At 36.6% G+C, this 14053-nt stretch overlaps 1 pseudogene; it reads left to right on the top strand.

The window, feature by feature from the left end:
- Window positions 1–11256: 11256 nt before the first annotated feature.
- Window positions 11257–13236, top strand: LOC107539589 (HAUS augmin-like complex subunit 6 pseudogene; annotated as a pseudogene).
- Window positions 13237–14053: the final 817 nt, after the last annotated feature.

Raw genomic sequence — 14053 nt, 5'->3', positions numbered from 1 at the left:
GTAAAGGGAATCATTTTAAATTTGGCTCAAATCTTGAGTCTCCTCTCAGGATGCTTAAAATGACTTCAAATAATGAAGTTAGAGAGAAGTAAAGGCATATTCACCAAATAATAAGCAATTCTCATTTATCTGCATTTTCTTTTTGTTTGTCTCTCACTGGAAGGAGGGGAGGAAACTTAGGTAAAAACATGTGTGACTTCAAATGAGATTGTTGAGAAGTTGAAAAGCATTTTCAAGAGATAAAAGAGAACAAGGTTAAGCATTTATTAACAGCAAAGGTTATTATATGATCTCCATTTAGAAAAAAAATTACAGTAAACTTGGAAAATGTGGAGCAGATGTCACTCACTGAATTTCATCCTGAATAGGAAAGTGTCCTTGTTTAATAAGGTAACTTATTTGCCAGTGGGACATGGTAAATGTTATTCTAGATCACCTAGAGAACAAAATATGAAATGAGCATAATGACTAGTCATGAATATTCATGAAACTAGGCAATTATAAGCATAACCATTGCTTTCTGATTGTTTAAAACTGAACTGATTACCATATGAAAACCATTTCTTCTTGAAAGGGAGTTCTTTCAATTTAAGAATTAATATTTGGCACAACTCCTCCTGCAGAAGATGTATAATACCTAATTTAAAATTCAGTTCCATCAATTTGGTGAGGGCAAAAGGTGGAAATGTAATTTCTCCAAAATAGTTTACTAAAGTTAGAGAAAGTGACCTAGAAAGTACAACGGCTATTAAAAACAAGGGTGAAAAACATACCGATGTAACCATGTACAAGTAAAGCAGTATGGGTTACAACACATGTTTCAAGAAAATAACCCACATTTTCACCTCTGAGCACGATTACTATAATTTTGCTTATAAAATTTCAATAATTGTGCCAGTTTATAGAATTTTTATCTACCTCAGGTTTGGGCTAAATTTTAAAACACTTACAGTATAAAAAGAAAAAAATCTTTAGGAGAACCTTTTATGTCACTCCAGTGTCTTGGAGTGTACAGAGACAGTAGGAAATCGTTGGTTGTTCGTTCATTCACTAAGCTTTTGTTCAATGCCCGTTACAGGCAGGCTTCACTATGGTGCACTGTATCACCTACACAGTGAAGAGCAGAAACTGTGAGCCAGAAAAGGATGAAATTAAGGCAGGCCCATGAGAGAAACACTTTGGAGCAGGCAAGTCTTTTGCAGAAAAGGGAAAACAATTCCTCAAATGGTGTCACTATATCGAGGCTTACAGTCACCTAGGGAAACCCTAACAATGCAGTGATGTTCCGTGACCAAATCCCTGTCAAATGAAAATAACTCAGGGTATAGATTGTTACTAGGTCAATCTAAACAAAAAGTAAATTTATTCATATCCCCATCATATTTAAATTCCTTCAAGGTAAAGTTCAAATGCATTAGCCTGGCACATAATTATGTTCCCTCCTAGTCAGAGTCCAGTTACCATCAATTTACGAGGAAGAAGAACTACTCAGACATCGCCATCTCTCCAACCACCAAGCCAAGAAGTTGACAAGAAAATAAGCACTTTCTCCCCCGTGTTCATTGCAGCATTATTTATACAGTAGCCAAGCTATGGAAGCATCCCAAGTACCCATCAATGTATGAGTGGATTAAAAAAGCTGTGGTTCATACACACAATGGAATATTACTGGGCCATAAAAAAATCTTACAATTTGTATCAGTATGGATGAACCATGAGGATATTATGCTAAGTCAGTCAGAGAAAGATAAATACCACATGATTTCACTTATACGTGGAATCTAAAGAACTATATAAAAGAACAAACAACACAGAAATAGACTGATAGATACAGAGGAACAGACTGAAGGTTGCCAGAGGGGAGGGGGGTTGGGGGACTGGGTGAAAAAGGTGAAGGAATTGAGAAGTACTGATTGGTAGTTACAAAGTACTCATGAGGATGTATGAAGTACAGCATAGGGAATATACTCAATAATATTGTAATAATTATGTATGGTGCCAGGTGGGTACTGGAAATATTAGAGGGAGCACCTTGTAAAGTATCTGATTGTATAGCCACTATGTGGTATATCTGAAACTAATACAAAATAATATTGAATGTAAACTGTAATTGAAAAATTAAATAAATAAAAAATAACTTTAAAAAAATAGGAACTTTCCCAGCAAACTGGCATGAGTAAAGGAGTACCAGGAATTGATCAAATTTGGGGGAAATGCTAATAAAAAAATAGGATTTACCTGAAACAAAAAGACACTGCCCTCAGGAACTAAATTTTAGTAGCTCTTCCCTAAAATAAATTTTTAAATGTAATGGGTTATCTGACATAAATGAGTTATCTTAAATAAATGGAACACCCTTACCTAGAAGCCAAAGAAAATGGTCACTTATAATGAGAAATGCAAGATTTAAAAATCAATCCTTCTACATATATTAGAAGCCTAAAAAGATAAGGTCAGATAATTAAATGTTTAATAATAAATTAGGGTTTTGCTTTTACTGGCATCCCTTGGCAACCTACCTGTCAGAGAAAGGGGTAGCTTGTGCCATGAATAACCATAATTGACACACAAAACCATAAGAGAACAAAGAACAGTACAGAACAGAGGAGGTAATAAAATCGCAATGTATCAGAGATCAGGGGAGTACTGGCATAAGTGTAATACTATGACATCTCTGTCCATACATTCACATTTTCCTGGCTCTCTACCAACTTATGTCCCCACTCCTTCTTTGTATCAACACATGTGCTGAACCATTTCATTCTCTTCTTGTGATGCTGATATTCCATGACTCTGGCTCAAACTTCCAAAACACATGTTCAAAACTGAGCTCATCACTTCCTCTTCCTTCTGCATTCTCCATCCCACAAGAATTATACCATTTTCTCAGTGGACCAAGACAGAGTTCAACCTTGATTTTCCTTCCTACCCAGATGAGCCAAGAAATTACCCAGTCAATTCCACTTTAATGTCTTTCAACACAACATCTCCCCAGCCTCAATGCCACTACCTCACTCTCTGAAAACAGCCTCACAAGTGCTATCACTGACTCCAGGAAGGTCTTTGTCCAATCTACTTTTAATATTTCTGCTAGATCCATCTACCTAAAATGCAAAATATTAACTTCATAACTTTGATGGTTTTACAGGTATGTGTGTGCATGTATATGCATGTCAAAACATGACAAGAGTGTATATTTTAATGTGTGCATTGTCCTGTAAAGTACAGGGTGGAGCAAAAATAGGTTTACAGTTGTGAGTATGTGAAACACAGTTTATTCTTATATTATTATTTATTATTTTCCATATGAACAATTGTAAACCTACTTTTGTCCCACTCTGTATAGTTCAATAAAGTTGTAAAAATACAAAACAAAAAAATCTCATGTCTCTGCTATCTTTAAAATCCTTCAAGATAAAGTCCAAATTTGTTACATAGCACACAAAGTCCTTCATAGCAGATTTCTGTCAACCTCTCTACCCTCATGCCTTGCTGTATCCTTATATTCTATCTGCAGCAGCAATACAGAACTGTTTCTAATTCCTCAGTGTGATGTTTCTCTCTCTCCTTTTTCCCCTTGTCCCCCAAACATTTTTATATGCTTTTCCTTTTGCCAGGCCATATTTACCCTCCCCCCAAGGCTCTGTCTCACTAACTCCTACTTCTTTTGCAGGATGTGGTTCAGGCATCTCCTTTGGAAAGATTTCTCTGTCCTAGCAGTGTGGTAAAGTGCTCCTCCTATGTGCTCCCAAATCTCCCTAAGCACCCTTTTATCAATAAGCCATTGATTGCTTTTCTGTCACTCACTGGAGCTCCTGCTCATTGGCAGGGACTTAGTTCTAGTCACCCCAGAATCCTCAATTCCCAATATGTGCCTGACACATAGCAGACATATACTGCTTGTTAAAGTAAACTGATGTCTTGAAAACTGATTAATGGTATTAATTTGCACTAAGTAAAAGAAAAAACTGGCTGCACTAGGGTAATTATACTTAGTTCTTAAGAGGGATATAAACAAAAGGCCAAGGAAGAGAATGATGATCCTAGCAACAGTCCATAAATCATCCAAGGGACTCAGAAAAGGCTGACCCTGCCTCATTAGGTATAAAGGTCACAGCAGTCGTATTAACACATACATACTCATGCTCAGATTTCTAATATCCTAGATGTTTTTTATCTGCCTCTGGGAGTATTATAGGATGGGTGAGCATACTGAGAAGGTATATGTATGCACATGGTACAGACTCCCTCTAGGGCCATGTTTGCATGGATGAGACTGGGTAAGAATGCTGCCTATGAGTGCCTATCTGGTTTCTTGTAAAAACAGACAAAACAACAAACAGATATGCCTTTAAGTATTCCTAAGCAAATTCTAATAGAGTGAATAAATGGTTATTAAAATGGATGGACCACTGTTCTGATAATATAGGGTATTTCTCATTGCATTTCCTGTACAAGCATGTTATATACATGGGGATATCTCTTTGGCTGATTCTCCTACAGATTTGATTGGATGAATTTAGAGTGCTAGGCAATGGCAGAGCAAGGAAGGAAAGTCCCTTAAAGACATTCAAGTGTGAAAGAGGGATGCAGTATTCAGAAACTTATGGATATAGAGCTGCACTTACTCCTTTTCTTAGCCAAAGTTTTTATTTCTTCTTACTAGTAAACTTTTTTCTATGAGACCCATCTCCAATTCTATATTTAAAGAATCAGAGCAGAACTTCTCTTTTCTGTAACAAACAAAAAAGAGAGAGAAACTAGTATTGTTTATAGATAGTTTTGTTTGTGTGTCCCTTACTTTCAATAAGAAACACCTATGAAGAAACATCAAATTTCAGAGTTCTTCTTTAAAAAAGAAAATTAAGGTCATAATCAATATTATAAAAACATATTAAATTTATTCCTAGGTATTTTATTATTTTTTATGCAATTATAAATGGGATTATTTTATTTGTTTTTCTTTCCTATACTTAGTTGTTAGTGTATAGAAGGAAAAGATATTTGTATATTAATTTTGTATCCTGCAGCTCCACTGAATTCATTTATTTTAACTATTTTTTGGTGGGGTCTTTAGGATTTTTATATGTAGTATAGTATTATCTGCAAATAGTAACAGTTTTACTTCTTCCTTTTCAATCTGGATCTCTTATTCATTTATTTATTTATCTGCCTAATGGCTATTGTTAGGGCTTCCAACTATGTTACTAAAAATGGCAAGAGTGGACACTCTTGTCTTGTTCCTGATCTTATTGGAAAAGCTTTCAAGTTTTCAACATTGGGTATGACATTAGCTGTGGGTTTGTCATATATGGCCTTTGTTATAAATTTTTTTAAAACTGGCCTTGAATCAGGCCACAACTAAAATATCTAATGGCATTTCACTGCATCTTCTAAGACATTTTATAGCTATTAAAACTTGTGCATGGTGGAAAGGCTTTAGTCTATAATATATATGCTTATGTTATAGAATTTACATTGTCTTATCAGTTAGGAGATAAGAGTTCTGCAAATCTATTAACTGTCCACACTTCATTCCAACTACAAAAAGTGTATTGTAATTTCTTCAATATCTGCAAACACATCTTTTTTGCATTTTAGTGATATGTCTCATACATGAAAATCCAAATAAGACAGCAGTGGATAAGAACATGGTAAATGTATTATAGGCATGTAGAAAAAATTCTATTAAATTTATATCTACAATTTTTTGCATAGGTAGATTAATAAGTTTTGTATTTAATTTGCCATGGATTTTATTTCAACTGTTATATAATCTTTAAATATGATGTTCAATAAATACCATATTCATCTGCAAGATTCTCCTCTTTAAAGATTGTGATCTTACCCTAGTTCCCTTCAAAGCCCTGTCTATGCCAATTCATTAAAACCTCAGCTGGGGATCTCCTTGCCCTGGAGTTCCCAAAAGAGAACCCCAAACAAGGAATTAGAAGATATCATACAGGCTGCTTCTATCCCTGTCAAACCATAGAACATTTAACACAGACCAAGCTAGTAGCCCATGTTCAGAATATAATAGTCAGTTGTGACTCTGCTATAAAGAGAAAAGTATCCTGGGGTTGGTGGGGGGATAAATAAATAAATGACAATTAAATGAATGTACTTCTTAAATACAACACTTTAATAAGTGTTAGAAGTTAAGCAACACAGAAATTAATAAAGCCCACTGTTAGTATGGAAGAGGGAATAATAGAATGGATGGAGTGGTGAGTTAGCAGAGATTGTATGATTGAACATTGTAGAATGATTTGATTGTGAGTAATGACTAAGAAAATCAGAGAACAAAAACATCATTATATACAAGATGACAAATACGGTATATACGAAAATCCTCAAAAAGTTTGTCTCTGCTGAACTTAACATTTAATGCAGAAAGTTTAATTGGATAAAGACTAGAGAGAGATGAAAGAACAGGTAGTGTTCAATTGTTTTAAACGCAATTAAATCAGATTCGAGAAGAGTAAGGTGAGTAACACACATGAGAACCTCCTCCTTACCAGGCACTGTGTTAGTTTCGTTCCATGAATGCTCTCTCCTTTATCTTTGTTAACTCATTTCATCCCCATTGGAAAGGTGAAAAGATCAAAGCTCAGAAAGATTAAACAATTTCTCCAAGATTACATAGTCGAAAGATAGCCAAATATTCCTTGTGCTCTACAACATCACCTTTGCTTGGCTTTGTAGTAAGAATTAGTCAGAACAAAGTAAAACAGGATTGATACCTGATTTCAGAGCAGTGGTTCTGAACCAGTGGCATCAGCAGCAGCAGCACCTGAAAACATCCCAGAAATGCAAACTCTCACACCCATCTCCTACTTACTGAATCAGAATCTAGAGGGGTGGGGCCCAACAACCTGTGTTTGAACAAGTCCAGGTGATTCTGGTGCATACTATGGTTTGGGAATATTAGAGGGAAAGCACAGAAAATTACAGAAAACCCCTGAAGTGGATTTTAGTCCAATGTTCACTTCTGCTATCATTATACTAAATAAACTGTAAGTCTTGTCAAATGCAGATTACAATGGAACAGGTCTAACAAGAGCCTGATATTCTGTGCATCTAATGCTGCAGTTCTGAGGGCTTCACTCCAAATATCAAGACCAGAGGACACAGAATTCTGCTCTAGAGACACAAACTACTAAATTTTACAGGTCAAATGGAATGGTTCAGGGAGCCACACTGGAAAATGCCAAACCTACCATAGAATTAGAATGTTGAAAAAACACTAAGATTGTCCTTAAAATACCCCCAAACAGATTTTTCTATTCTTTTTTTAAAACCTCAAAGAAAAAATTCTCCCAAAGCCCAAGCCACACATTCTGTATTCAAAGCCTTTTCCCTCTTACTCAAATCCTCTGGCTGCAACGTGAGCTCAACCTCAACCTGCAGCCTCAGTGGAGACAAAGAACATTCTACTCTAGTCTGCTTTAAATATGTTCCTTCGATCAAAATTGGCCTAAGTCACAATTATCTCAGGCTTTGCACCCTGACAGGCTAATTATTTGATTGCCTGAGAGAGTGACTGATGACTTAACATAATGTCTGACCACAAGCATCTCAGAATCACTTTGTGAGGTCTTTTAATGGTTTAATCACTGTTTCCCCAAAAATCCAAGGCAACCAAACAATTAAAGTAAACAAACCACACAAATAGCTGAGAGTTTTGAGACATAAGAGGAGCTGTGTGACAAACAGTCATCATAGTCAAACATGCTCCACTGTTGTATTTATTGCTTTGTGAACTTTCACTTACAGCTCTAGCTCACATCTAATGGCACCACTTTCTACTTTCCTTCAATACATAATGTAGTTTTCGACCAAACAAAGGGGGGGGGGAAATACAATAAAAATGTTATTTGTTCCATGGTTAGTGCACTTCAGGTCTGGAGGCTTTCACTGCAGATCTCTGAGGCAGCTGCAAGTGGTCAAAGAAGAAAACAGGATGGCACTTCCTTGATGGACTTGGGCACTCTTCCATGTTTCTTGGGACTTTTAATTTTTTTATATTTTTACTTAGTATGCTTTGTCTACTTGGACTATAGATTTCAATAGATTCAATAGATGTTTAGAAAAACAGTGAAACAGGATTCTGAGTGAAGCAAAGATAGATGAAATATAGCCCTGCCCTTAAGAAAACTGTGAAGTGTGAGAGGAGGCAGAGAGTAGTGGTAGAGAGTAGCTACCAGAGACACACCTGGGTTCAAGTTCCATAATTTGTCACTTAAACTATCTAGGCAGTTTCCATAATCATCTTCTGCCTCAAATTTCCCCATCTATTTAAAAATAAGAAGGTGAGACAAAAATAGTATCTCTTCATGATGGAATGATAAAAATCAATTAGTTAACATTCAGAAAATACCTAGAAGAAAATCTGGCATATCCTAACTTTTTATTTTGGGTATATCCTAACTTTGACAGTTTTTTAAATGTAGATAAGACATGAAATTTCGTAATAAAAAGCACACAAAGAGCCTTCATTATTTTGCTAAAACTAAAAGAAATTACTCTGTCCATTCCAAATAGGATGGTGCAAATTTACTTTTAAGCCATTATCTGGCCGCATCCCGTCTTTTATCTGAACTTACATCTATGTTCTTAAAGGCTTACAAAATGCAAAGGCATCAAAAAATAAAGAAGGACGGGAGTAAATAGCCTGGTTCTCACCGCCTTGTGTCCTCTCCTCCCGAGCTGTCCATCATTCCACTTTCTCCTTAATCTTTAATCTAAGCAGACAGCAGACGGCGATGTCCTTGCCTCTTGTCTCTTTAGGTCTGGAGAGTCTCAACTACTTGATTTTAAGGTTATAGAAAAGGAACTTAAAACTCATTTCCTACTGTCAACTACTGATTCCTACTTGAGAACAAAACAATGGCTCTCCTTCTGGGTCACTCCAGGTCCTGAAGCCTCCACAATTTACCCATCCACCTGCAAGCCTTTTCCTCTCTGACCTCAGGGACCCAATCCTTCAAACAGAGGCCCCTGTGACCCACCAAATTCTGTTCCCCATCACTTTCCCTCTGCTTTTTTCTCCCCTGAACCTCCAGGGGAATTTTTCTAGTGATGCAGAGGGGAATCTCTCTTTTCTCAACCCCTCTAATATTTTGGTTAAACTAAAATTCACTTCATTCCCCTGTCTGCTTAATATTCTAGAAACCAAAGTCAGAAGAGCGCTTTGTATGTGCTTTCCCTTCTATTACATCCTTCCCTAAGGGTAAGGCCTAGTTTACAATCTTGCTGCTTGAATGGGAGATGGGAGAAGAAGGCAAATAGGAAGGGAGGCAAAGAGGAAGAGGCAAATTAATTATTCAAAATGTTATCAAGAAGCAGGTATATGTCCAGCCGGTGTGGCTCAGTGGTCGAGCATCAACCAATGAATCAGAAGTCATGGTTTGATTCCAGGTCAAGGCACAGGCCTGGGTTGTGGGCTTGATGCCCAGTAGGGGGCATGCAGTAGGCAGCGGATCAATGACTCTCATCATTGATGTTTCTATCTCTCCCTTCCTCTCCATTCTTCTCTGAAATCAATAAAAACATATAAAAATTTTTTTTTAGAAAGAAGCAGGTATGTGCACAAATTACCTAATGTAAGGCAGCATGTTCTAAGTGTTGTAAGAAAAGAATGCAGAAGAAATTATTGGATATTTAAGAAGAGAGATCCCCCTAATCAGAGGGGAGGGTAGATCAGAAAAGGCTCTGAAGGATGCAGTATTTAAGCTTCCAGGAGGGATTTGACAGAAATGGGTAGGAGAACTTCCCAGTAAGATTTAGGGAAACACTCAAAGCCAGGGAAATCCACTATGTTTTTATGGAAGGCAAACAATTCAGTTTGAAAATGTGAAACAGCATCCATCCTTTCCTGCAAGATGCTTCAACATCAAATAAACTGTCATAACCATATGAATATCCCAAACAGGAATAACCATAAATTAACCCCGAGCTCTTGCAAACCGAAAACATTTTTTATACCATTCCTAAAAGTAGATTTCTAGGGACCCCTGAATAAATCAGGCTGTAAAGGAGTTAGAATGATTCTGGGAAAGTTTTCCACCAGTCGTTTTTGCATGTGTGTCCACTAATTTGAAAAAAACAGGCCCCAGTTGATGCTACAAGAGTTAAAGGAGCTCTTCTATGTGAGACCATCATGTTCAACTTCTAATTTATTTTAAGGTTACAGAAAAAGAACTTAAAACTCTATTCCCACTAGCCCCCTACTGCCAAGCACATCTTCCAGACACAACATAAGGGAACTGACTCATGCATAATAAATTTTTTCATTAGGACCACTGCATCTAAATTTTTTCATTAGGACCACTGCATCTTCCTGACCCTGGCCTCTCTGTGCAGCATATGAAACTGCAACACTATGAGCAGAGCAATTTATTTCTTCTCCAAAATACACTGAGGTTTACACTCTCATCAGCCAGTTGGTCCTGTCAGCTCATCAAGATGTTAAACTTCGCTATGCTTTGATCTTTTATAGCATTTATCAGAACAATTTTTATAGGGTCAGAATTCGATCTTGGTTGAAAGAAAATATGAGATCATTTGTGTAATAGAATAAGTAAATGGAGGTTTTTTTAAAAAATGAAAGGTTTAATTCAAGGTAAAGAAAAAAATTATATGTTGAACTAAGAAATGCATTTAAATATCATGCTATTCACACACATTTCAATGTACAATTATAGCCAGAGAAAACAATTTTTTTAAAACTCAGTCTTTTACCTTTGAAAATGCAATTTCTTCCTAATAATCACCTCATTGTATTTTTATTCTTGTTTCTAGCATAAACCTGACATTTATCTGTCATGATTGGATCTTGTGGGATTTGTATTATATTAGCTTTATCATTTTATCACCTGAAGATCTTAAGCCAAGCCCACTAGTAAATCTGCGTGGAGATTAATAAAGATGGAAAACATGGAAATATATAATCTAGGGATCTGAAAATCAACAGGAAAACTGTTTTATTGGCAAATCTTTTTCTTAGGGGAGGTAGAAGAGAGTATAGGGGAGATAAATAGTGATGGAAGGAGACTTGACGTGGGGTGTAAACACAACACAATATACAGATGATGTATTATAGAATTGTACACCTGAATCCTACATAATTTTATTAACCAATGTCACCCCAGTAAATTCAATATAAAAAGGTCTGAGTGGCAGAAACACAGGGTTTACAGAGTTGTAGATTCTTGCCGTTTGGTGCTTTTTTACGGAGCACCTGCCAGTTGCCCAATGGGCTCGTTGCTTCAGGCCCTCTTGTTTCCCAATCTCGACATCAAGATCCAACACAGTAACAGCTTAATTCACAGCACCAAGGTAAGGACTGTGGAATTGGAGAAAGCCTGTGTTTCTCTGGAATGGACAGAAGGAGGTGCCACCATGGGCGAAGGCATTTATTTTAATGATGCGGCTGCAATAAACCCAGAACTCTCACAGCTTCTTCCCTCACACCCAAAGGATAATCTGCCCCGAAGGTGAATGTAACGAAACAAAAACGCAGATCAGAAAACTCCAAAATTCCCGTTCCCAAAAGAAGGTCTCCAAAGGCTCTCTACTCATACGTCCACTCGCTCAGAAGTTCGTATTACTGCTCAGGAGAATACTATGGAGGTGGAGGCCCCGTGCTTGCAAATTCCCACCAGCAGTTTTCGGTTCCTAATTCACCTAAACAGCATAACCAGGAAAATGACTGCAGAAGAGCCACTGATGTATCAGGAACTGTATATGATCCAGACAACAGCCCTGCTGCTTTCCTGTTGCAGCCAGTTTCATCATCAGGTGGAAACAATGTTACAATATTTCAAGAAGACATGAAGATGAGAACATCTAGAGAGAAAAGTGAAACGATTTCTAAGAAAACACCAGAATATGAAGGGGAGGATTTTCCATCTCATGTATTGCAAAGAATACAGAGTAGTGCATTTGGACAGACTCTACCTGTTAAAAAAATTGATCCATTCTAAAAACAGCAAGATCAGCTGGCAGAAGAGGTTGCAAGGACAGTTTTATTTGATTCACACCGCCCTCTATGGGAAAAGAAGTAAAATTAGAGAAACTAATTGACTATTTTCTAACTAAGGAACCAAATTCCCTGAACTCCAGAAAACCTGATCAGTGATATGAGGAGCTCCTGGAGAAAAGCTGTTGAAATGGAAGACAAGAGAAGTACTTCCATCCAATCCAGATGGATACTGAACACAGAAAAGGATTGCCAGAATCTTTGCCTGTGTTGCATAATCAAAGAGAATTTAGTATGGCCAGTTGTTTCTCAACAACCACTGCATACAATCATAGCCATTCTCACCGGCTTGAAAAAAAGTTGTTTGAGATTGCCTCAAGTATGTGCCTCAAAAACATGCGGTGGCCAGTCACATAGGTGAACCAACAACACATTATCAGCCAGATACATTACATAAGAAAATATTTTGCAGGCAAGATTTGGAGTGTACAGCTTTACAGAACAAGCTTCTAGAAATTAGCCAAATAGAGATGTTCTCCCCTGCTGTAAGCAATAGGAGAGATGTGATAGATAGGAATGAGGTGCTGAGTATATTAAAATTGGACTGTTCACAAGCTTCTTACAAAAAACCTTCTATGCATAAAAGTAGGTTATGAACTCTTTTGAAATAGCAAGTGGAATTAGTTCCAGCAGTTTTAAGGATATTGATTTTGGCATATTACATGAAACTCTTCCAGAAGTTGCTCACTTAAGTCTTAATAGCTCCAGTAGTACAGAGGTCAATTTGAAACTGGAACCAAATAGTCCTATGCACAGTAGCATTTTTTCCAGATATTGAGGGAGAAAGACACTACTCCAGAATCAGACTTTAGTTTACAGGCTATTTACAGTAGATATGAGGCTCTGAAAAGAATCTCTTACCAAGAAAAGGAAAGAAACTTATCTAATTCTGAAATACCTGGAAGACACAAACCAGAACTGAGCCCTACTCCTCAAGACATGCAAACAGATGATATGTTTAACTTTTTGGACACTCAGGATTTACACACTGACTATACAAAACCATCTTTACACATGTCCCTTGGTGAAAGAAAACAGTCTCTTTCACCACTAATGAAGTTTCTCTAGTGGAACAAAAATTGAGGACCATAATACCATCTAGTCTAGGAGAACTTTTACCTAATTTAAAAGAAGAAGAAATCTTGAATACCAGCCCTGATGCAAAAGAATCCCCATCTGACTTGAAGAAATGAAGCAGTAGCCCAGTTAATTTATCTATGATGCACACTTCAGTTGAAGCAAGTTGATTTAAAAACTGACTTATAATTGAAATACACATTGGAAGTGTAACTGTTTCAAGGTCTAAAAAGTCTTAAATAATTTCTTTTAGTCTCTTCTAATGTTTTTAGATGAGGAGAGTATGTTCCTATTTTCTCTTTATATGGATATGGGGTTAAAATTTAAAGAATTTGGAAAACAAACATCAAGTTATTTTTATTTTGAAGCCATTTTGATTTCTTGAATAATCTTGCAAGCACTAAGAAAATGACAGTAGTTAAATTTACTGTGTTATAATTTCCATTAATTAACATAAGGATGAGTAGTTTTTGATGTATTTTTATTACAAGGTTAACATAGCCATTGAATACACTAACCTTTCATTTTAGGGAGATATACAACTTTTATTGTTTCTTAATGGGACATTCTGGTACTAAGCAAGAAAAAAAAAAGAGAGAGAGAGAAAAATTGTGCCTTGAGATGTGTAGTCAAAAAGATAAAGCTTATGATTGGAAAGCTCTAAACAGGCTTCATGATAGATTATTCAAGTAGGCTGATCCTGAAAAATGATGTTTGATGGAATAGAGCGCATGTGATAATAGAGCAGAATGAATTTAGTAAAAAGGAAAAAGATGGAAGAAGATGACTAGACACTTTCAAGGAACTATAAATCCATTCAGTACATTGTATAGCAGATTTATATTTAGACTTTGAGAATTTAATTTAACCCTAGTATATGCATAACCCATAGACACTGCCAAGTGTGATGATAGAGGAAGGGGACAGGGTGGG

Source organism: Miniopterus natalensis, chromosome 3, assembly GCF_054644295.1.
Source record: "Miniopterus natalensis isolate mMinNat1 chromosome 3, mMinNat1.hap1, whole genome shotgun sequence".
NCBI classification, from domain to species: domain Eukaryota; kingdom Metazoa; phylum Chordata; class Mammalia; order Chiroptera; family Miniopteridae; genus Miniopterus; species Miniopterus natalensis.
The sequence above is the reverse complement of the archived record's forward strand: the minus strand, read 5'-3'. Positions and strand labels throughout refer to the sequence as shown.